Genomic DNA, 9,265 nt, shown 5'->3' with positions numbered 1-9,265 from the left:
CTTTCTAAGGTTTGAATTTCAGGGTTTCAAAACAAGATTTTGGTGCCAGCTTGTCCCATGGCGGGAAGAAAAGCAAATGAAACCACAGAGTCGTGCCAGTTTTAATTTGATTTCCGGCTCAGCAACCCAACCCTACTATGAAAATAAAACCCAAAACCCAAATCCCTCTGTAGTGACCAACAAAAAATACACCCCCCCCCAAAGTAATCAAAATTCTTCCAAATGCAACCAGTGAATGTAATAAGCTTCTCAGAAGGAGGGCTGAAAATCACTGTGTCTTTTTAGGGCTAGCCAGCATAGCGGGGACATATAGCCTCAGTGGCAGAATACACGTGTGAGTATAAGGAAGAACAAAGGAAGTTGAGCTTTGAGTTGGAGTGTAAAACTCTAAACCTGAAGACAGAATTTGAATTGAATTGAATCTAACAGTTTTAGCAGGGCTTTTGGGTAGAAATGCTTTACTTCTACCCTGTGCTTTCATAATTGATTTAACATGCATTAGGATGGGCACTAAAAGTCCTGAATCCTGAATATAGTCTGTTTAACCAAAACAGAAACACCGGATACAACGCAGTGCTGTCAGGTCCAAAATATACAGGACTTAGGAAAAATTAGGAAACACAATAAAGAATTTATCCGGCCTTTGAGTCAGGATAAACGATGTGTGCTAATTTCTAAACAACAGGGTCTTTTCATTTTATGTGCAAATATTTTCTTAACAAAAATTCCAGGAACTAATTTAACAACATATTACAGTGACTTCTTATGTCAATTATATTTACAAGAGGAAACAAGGAAATAACACATAAATGAAAAAGAATGGTTATTTGTATGATCTCTGATAAGTAAATTTAAACTACCTACTAACCATAGATGTTGATGTGGTAAATGGTGACTAGTCCCAGGATTCTATCCTGCTGATAACATCTCCATATTCCTGGGATTTCAGATACACTTTTCAGAATGTTCCTCATTTAACCCCCCGAATACTGCTGCTCTTACTGAGTTTTACCCTTAGAAAATAGCTTTAAGGTGATCTTCATGGTCAAAGTCTTCATTTGGAAGGAGTAGGTAGGTGATGGAGGGTTGGAGAGATGATGTAAGCAATGATTAAGTAATTATAAAATAAATCAATGGGGCATGTACAAGCAAAAAGCTGGAATTTTCCAAGAGTCTCACTTCTTCATACTTTTATCTGCTCTTTAAATATGGACCAATTGAACTTTCTGAACATATGATATAAATAAACTAAGTAGAAACTTTTAGAAATCCAGAATGACTGAAATAATATGTTAACTTCTTTTATTAATCTAGCATTAATTCCTTCTGTGTTGACCTATGCATCCTTGCCTCAGCAGCTTTAAGATAATGTATTCTCTCTGATTTAGCTTATATGCACAATAACTTACCATTTGTATTCAACATATGTAAAGATTATGCCTCAATTATTTTATTTATCCTTTTACTTTTTATTAATGCTAAATTATTTTAAAGAATCCAGATATTATGTGATTTCCTGTCTTCATATTAGGTATCTGTAATTTTAAAAGGGGGGGGGCATTGACAACAATTCCAACCTTAAAAAATTAACAAAATATTTTAAACAAATAGTAAAAATTAGAATTATCTTGGCTTGAACTTAATATGAAAAGAGATCAATTGATGCATTTAATTTATTTAATCAAGAGGTATCCACTATATCAAACCTGAAAGTCCTAAAAGACAGGAAATATGGTAGTGGATTTATATGAATCTTTTGAAGACAACAAATGGAATAGGATTCTTTTCTATCTATTTTTCCTTTACCTAACATATCTCTGCAAATATTTTTAATCAATTTCTACTTATGTAAGAAATAATTTGAAGGGGATGGCTTAAGAAAGGAAAACAGGAGTACTTAAAATGCAAGTTACCTAGGAATTTGAGTTTTTCAACTTTAGTATCCAGTTTTCTTTATAGTTGTGACATATGTTTTTCCTAAAATTGAATAAAAAGCAACTAAGTATGGATCTACAATTTCTAAAAGTTAAGAACAGGGTGATTACCAAAGAGAGTCTATTGATAACAAAGGTAACAGCCAAGTTATGAAATAATAGATGATTCAGGGTTTGATTTTTGTTTGTTTTCCTTCTCATTTTCAGAGTTTATCATTTGTCAAATTTACCGTTTTTAAGAATGAGGATGAATTTTAATTTACTGACTCTACTCACATTCTGAGTTAAAAGAAGGGATTCAATTATTTCAGGCATTTATGGAAGGTAGGATACTGTATTGGTATGGACCAATCTACATTAGTAGATTATTCAAAAAGAAAAATTTGGGGCTTTGAAATTTTAAGGTTTACAGTTAGTGGCAGTAGATGGTTGAATGAGAACAATCTACAAAAACCACATAGACCATGAAGAAAGACAGCCTTGCCTCCAAGATTCCACAAAGTACTCACTACACCCATAATTCCCACCTCATCTCCTTCCCCAGTTTATTGATAGCTAATTACTCTGGTCTAGCTTTAGTTATAAGGAGGATGGAGAAGCCAAAGAGAGGTATAATTCCAGTAAGGAAGGCAGTCTTTTATAATTGCCTCACATTTCTCTCTGCCTATTCGTACATATTGCTACATTGTAAAAAGTCTGAAGATATACATATTTCAGTCCATTAAATATTCTTTTCTTGACATCCCAGAAATTATGCTGAGGATACACTACCTGTTCTAAACCATCTCAATACTTCTATGGCTGATCCCTTATCTAAAAAAAATTAGTTAATTTAAAATCTTGACCTTTTGTTTATAAAATAATGTTCAGGACAAACATTTCATCTGTTGTTGTAGCCATGTTTATTTTTAGAATACGAAAACATACCCAATGAAAAATGGGTGAATATACAATAATTTTATTATTGTATTTCACAATGTGTTATAAGGGAAAAAGCACCAAACAGGAAATCAGAAGTTTTCATACTGATTGTCCCACTGACTATAGCTTTCCTCTTTGAGTTTATAATGACCATGGATCACAAGATCAAAATGTTATCTTTATTATTGTTCGACATGCCAAAGTTATAAAACATACTTCACGGTACAGTATTCATGACACTTTTCTTATGTGTAACATAGTATTTTTGGCTAACAAATATCTATCTACTTCTGTCTGTCTCTACTTCCTCCTTCTTACTCTAGGCCAACATCTTCTTTGATCTGGATGACCCAACAGTTTCTTTTAGTTGTATATTCCTTCATTCTTTTCTCTTTCTAGTCCATTCTCTACATAGAAACAAAATTGATTTTAAAACAGAAAATGAATTATGTTAAATTTCCATTTAAAACCAACAGGCTAGTGGAGTGCCACAAGTGGTGCAATGCCTATCTAGCAAGTGTGAGACCCTGAGTTCAAACCCCAGTACTGTCAAAAGAAAGAACCCTCAGTGGCTTCTCTTTCATTTTTTAAACATTTTTATTATTATATAATAGTTGTACAGGGAGCTTTATTGTGACATTTGCATATATGCATACAGTGTACACTGGTTTAGTACATCCCCTTCATTATTCATCCTCTTCTTTCCTACCTTCTTAAAATGACTTCAACAGGTTTCAATGTTTCATATTCATATATGTATAGAAAATATTTCAACCATAAATAAAATGTAAGGGAAGGACTGGCAAGCCTCATGTGACAACCCTAATGGGCCCAGCTTCACTTCTCTCTGCCACTCTTTCCTGTTGCTTATACTGCTTCAGTTATATGGCTTGTTTTTAGCTCCAGATATTTCTTACCTTGAGAGATACCTTTTAATATGCCCTTCTCTCCCTCTGACCCACTCTTCAATGTTTACATGGTTATCTCATTAAATCCCTGGAATGTGGCTAAAATATTGCTTTAAATTTCACCTCTACAGACAAGCCTTTCCTGCTATTGCTACCTAAAACATCCTTTCTTGTTTTTTTAATCTGCTAATCTTATTTATTTCATTCATCCATCATATCTAAATTTGTTATTATTTATCTATTTATTGTATTTGGTTTTAACTCCCTCACCATTGTCTTTTTGTTTGTTTTTCCTTTAGTAATGGAAAGGAGATGTCATACTCCTTTCAGTATGACATCCTTTAAGCATAGCATGCTTTCTAGTACATACTAGACTTTTGGATGATTTAGTAAATGTGGAATGGGGTTAGGAGTAATTCTCTGTTTTCCTCTACATACTACATGTGCAGCATATGCATCATTTTCATAGGATCTTTAATATACACAGCTAGACAATAACCTATGATGAGTTAGTAGAAGTAGAGGAAGAAGGCTAACAATGTAAATATGGCTAAAGAGAATTGTTCTTCCTACACAGTTGCGGGGCAACCTTGTCTCATGTGTGGGAACTTTGTGTCTACCTGAGCCATGATCCATATTAACTACTATATACTGGTTTTAAGCTTTGAAGAGTCTCATTTTTAAATGAAAATTATGAAACAAGTAATCACTTGCAATCCTTCTCTAGAGTCTCCTGTTATCTTTTCCAGGAGGAAGGAAACACAGGAGTGGGGTAGGTGAGTCTTCTTTTGTAGGCAGTGCTTTGTAAAGGCCTATCACCTTGCACAGAAGGATAAGAGCGAAACAGATTTGACATGAAACATATGACATGAATCAACTCTCTGCACATATGAAGTCTCCTTAGCCACAAGAGAGCAGCAGCTCCCTCCACATTCATTCATAAGAACATTTAACAATTACTTCCTTGGCAAAGTCTCCTCCTCCAACTCCAAAATCCACATACTTCAGTGAGTAGATTTTTTTTCCTTCTCATCATCTGTCAATCATATCATTGAGATTATTGACTATACTAAAATTAAAATGTGAATATTTCCTTTTATTAGCAGTCATCAACAAACAAGAGCTATCTCATCACCATCGTAAATTTCTTAACTCCAGGTCCCTGATAGCAAATGTTTAATTATGAATTTTGACAAATTACTTTGATTGACTGAAAGGAGTTGACAATTTCTTCTGGCAAGTTGCTGCCAATTTAAAGACAATTTCATTTCTCTTTGTTCATATATCCTATCAATAGCAGCCTCATCCAAGTTGTTGAGAGCAAAAGCTCCAAATCATTCCAGGAATCTTAGTGGAATCTCCTCAAATTTTTATGAATATGTAGCCAATTTCTATCACATCTCAATAGAAAATAAGGGTCTTTTGATATAATTATGATCTGTTCTACTAAACCTATTTAATTTTTAAAGTCTCTTGAAGCTTTGTACTAGACTATGGCTTACTGATGCCATGTATCTTGATTTAACTTAGCTGCTTCATCTCCAGAGCCCTGTAGTTGGCAGAGCAGCATGGTAATTACTAAATATTTGAGGAACAAATAAATAAGTCCAATAAAATTTGAACTATCACATTGATTACAAGATCATTCCCACAAATGATATGGAATAAAAATTATAAATTATATTTGTTAAAATTCTACTTAGGAAGTTGTTCCCTATACTTATATGTTACAATGTATTTTGTACTACTTCCTGGAGTTGTTTCAAAGTTTCAGGTCTTATACTAAGGTCTTTGATCTAATTGAAAGCTGTTGAATAATGGAGGGTGGAGGTAAAGGGGTAAGGGAGAACAATGGAAGGGGTTGAACAGACCAAAGTAATATATATCCATAGCAGGGATACATTGAGAAACCCCTTTGAGTGAAACACAGGACTGTAAAATAGGTACAGTGTTGGGGGGGGTACTATTGGGAGGGGAGGGGGAATGAAGGACATTAAAATGAGAGTATATGGTAGATGGACTTTATATACCTATATGAAATAGAACAAAGAAACCTCTTGCAATTGCTCTAAGTTGAGTGGAGTGGGGTAGGTAGGGAGAGACGATGGGGGTGATGGAACTAATGTACAATATAAGCCTAATTGGAATTGTCACTATGAATCCCCCCCATATAATGAATATATCCTAATAATTATTTTTTAATTCTAGAGTTGTAAAGATCACCTACTTCAAATTCACCACTTTTCCAAGTGAAAAATAAGGCCCCAAAAGGCTAAAGAATTTGACTAAATTTACACTTTTACTGGTTGAATTAGAATCCTAGTTTCAATACTCCTTCAATTGTCCTAATATTTCAGAGCCTGAGGAAAAAATGGCACATATTCCAGGTACTTATTATTAGTGCAAACCATAGCCCTAATGCAAAGACATAAATGTAAAGGGTAGGTATTCCAAAAAAAATAGAACAAACCTTAAAAATCAAAGACTGTTCTAAACATTAGGTCTGACATAAAATATCCAAAACCCCTAGGTATCATTTCATTAATGTTTAATGTTTTCAGAAATTGTTCAGCAGCTAAATAACAGTAATATATACTAGCCTCATAGAACCATTAACATAAAGATTGAATTTCTCTCAGAGACAACTTTCTTAGATAAAGCATTTAACTCTTTATGTGCTCCTGACATAATGACTATAGTAATGCATGTCTGCTGGGACATTCTTACATATAAATAACACAAACTATTTAACAGATACAATAAAAGTATCCATGACTTTTCTGTTGTTAAAATTTAGGCTACCAGCATATCCAAAAAACTTCATGTTTTGTTTGCTGCTACTACTGTTGTTATTGTTATTGTTGTTTTAATAAATTTGATAAGTCTGTGGCAAGCATTGCTATTGTTCACTGATAATCCAATTTCCTTCTCTCAAACCTGGAAGGATTCCTTAGAAGGTGAGCATGTAAGTGGAAAGGGCACATGGCATTTCTAGCATTCAATTGACGGATGGAGTTTCACTTCCAACTTACTTTCCACTTTCGACTATGGACACCCTGGTTGTAAAATCTGGGAGATGCTCCCTCCCTTCTCAGGCTACATAGTAGTCTATTAAACACATGAAGAAACTCTGTGGCAAGGATGGAGGGCATAAAGTGGAGGGGAGAGAAGCCTGTTTAATGTGACACTAATCAATTAGCCTTTTCCTTGTCTAGCGTTTCTTATTACTTTGTCTAATATTTCTTAGTCCTTAGGACCTGCTTTGGCAATTATAAGTCTATTCCTTAGATATTAGTAATTAATTTAGCAGAGATTGGTTAGCAATCAAATGAATAAAAAAAATAGGTGGTTGGAGAATTAATCGGAGAGTTGAGCACTAGTCATTGACTTTTTCCTTGGGGAAATGGTATGCATTATTTGGGTCATATGCTTAACTCTAAAGGAATCACTCCAAGTACCCTGATGTGAGGCGGAATTAGATATCAGTGTCTGTCATGAACTACTATCAAAGTTTATTTTAAAAAGGAAGAGATGGAGATTTTGTGATACTAATAACTTAAATGGTATTGTTTGAAAATGGAAATGCCATTGAAATTAAAATTCAATGCCAGGGTTCAGTTAGAAGATGGACATCCTATCAGTAATTTGAACACAGAAAAGCTTATTTAACTAAAAAAAGGTAGTTAACTACCAAAATGGGTGAAAAGGATTCTAAAGATTGTGGGAAGAACAAATGCAAAAAAGCTACTATTTCTTAGTCAGAGAGAGTAGTAACAACCTACAGAACACCATCCAACATGCTATGCAGCAGAACTTGATGGACACTGTAGCGGTGGTCTGCAGTTGGGACTAGAAGTTTGTTGGGATGCCAGCAGGCTGGAGCTGGTCTGCTGGAAGCAGAAAAACTGGACAGAAAAAAACTCTAGTTTTTCTGGACAGAAAAATTCCCTGCAGAATGAATGTCTCTGGACTTCCCAAACACCAATGTCAACCATACTTGGAAAGAAAGTGTACTGTATAGCAGAAACTAAAGAGAAGCCCTCTTTTCTGTTATATCTTGAAGTGTCCCTACTGGCCCCTCCATCAATAAAGCTTAACATTGAGCTAGTCAGCAGGAGAAATTCTGTGAAGTCCAGCCATCAAAAGATAAAGAAAGATGAAAAAGGATGATTTGGAGCTGAGAAATAATAAATTGATAACCAGTACATCTAGAGAATCTCATGAGAAAAAGGGCTGCTGATACAAAACCACAAGGGTACTACAGAGACCTAAGCCATTTTTCAACTTTGCCATCCATGAAGAAATAGAAACTTAATTAGTTTCTCTCAATGTCCTTCAAATAACATGTAATGAAAAAAATCCAAAAGATACAGATAACAGGTTCTTCATATTTTCACAGAAATCTATAGCTACATAAAGATTAAAAGCAACTGGAGTAAAGTATTAGGCAAATATCTAGTAAAAAGCATTTTTCCCCATCTCATTTTGTTTTTTTGGTGTGTGTGGACTAGAAAACTTTTTTTTACTGTTGTGCTGGGTGGGGGTACCTTGTGGCATCTTGTAATATATTAAATACATTGTATTTAAATGCACACCCTCCACTATTCTCCTTCATCTCCCCTCACCTTCTTCCCAGAATAGTTTCAAAAGATATCATTTTTCCATTCGCATACATGTGTACACAGTTATTTATTTGCACCATATTCAACCCCCTTTATCATTTCCCCACCTCTTATCCCCAACATTTTTTTATATCAATAACACAAGACTTTCTAGAGCAGGCATACAAAAATTCAGAACCAACTCCAGGTTGGAGAAAACAGAGCTGTTTCTGACAAAATTTAGAAGGAACAAAATTAAAGAAGGTCAGATTCTGTAGACAAAACATTTAGGATGAGTGCCATCTGCAGTGCTCTGGATTTCCAGCTGGTTTTTGGATACCTGTCCCAGTGTTTTGCATAATTTTTTTCCAATGGAATGATTCTACAAGTACAAAACTAGAAATATATTTATTATTTTCTTTGGAAGATTGTTTTTACATATAATAAAACAGCCACTTTTAAGACCATAATGTACCACAAGCAAAAACTCAGACCATGAGACTGTTTAGGAAGGACCTATTTTTTAATGAAATTTAAATTCTCCTCAAATGAGGAAAATAGCTTTCTTTTGTGAGACAGACTATTATTTCAGCCAAACCCCTGGAGAGGTCTGGAAAGTTCAGAAGTTCCTTTTTACCCTAAAAGTGAATATATTTCATTGTGAATTATCCAGCCAAAGGAAGAAAATTGGTGATTTTACACTTTGGAGGGCCAGTTCATATGAGATTCTGCAGCAAACTTTAGGAAACCATTCACTCTCATGCTTAAGAGGGGAGAATAAACATCATATCATCTTTTACTTTTCAAATAAAATGTTAAGACATTTTTAGAGTTGTTTGTTTGTCAGACTCCACCACACTGAATTTCTACCTTCTATTCTTGGATTACTAAGATCCATATT

The sequence above is a fragment of the Castor canadensis genome, chromosome 5 (genome assembly GCF_047511655.1).
Source record: "Castor canadensis chromosome 5, mCasCan1.hap1v2, whole genome shotgun sequence".
In the NCBI taxonomy this organism is placed as follows: Eukaryota; Metazoa; Chordata; class Mammalia; order Rodentia; family Castoridae; genus Castor; species Castor canadensis.
This window is presented reverse-complemented; position numbering follows the sequence as displayed.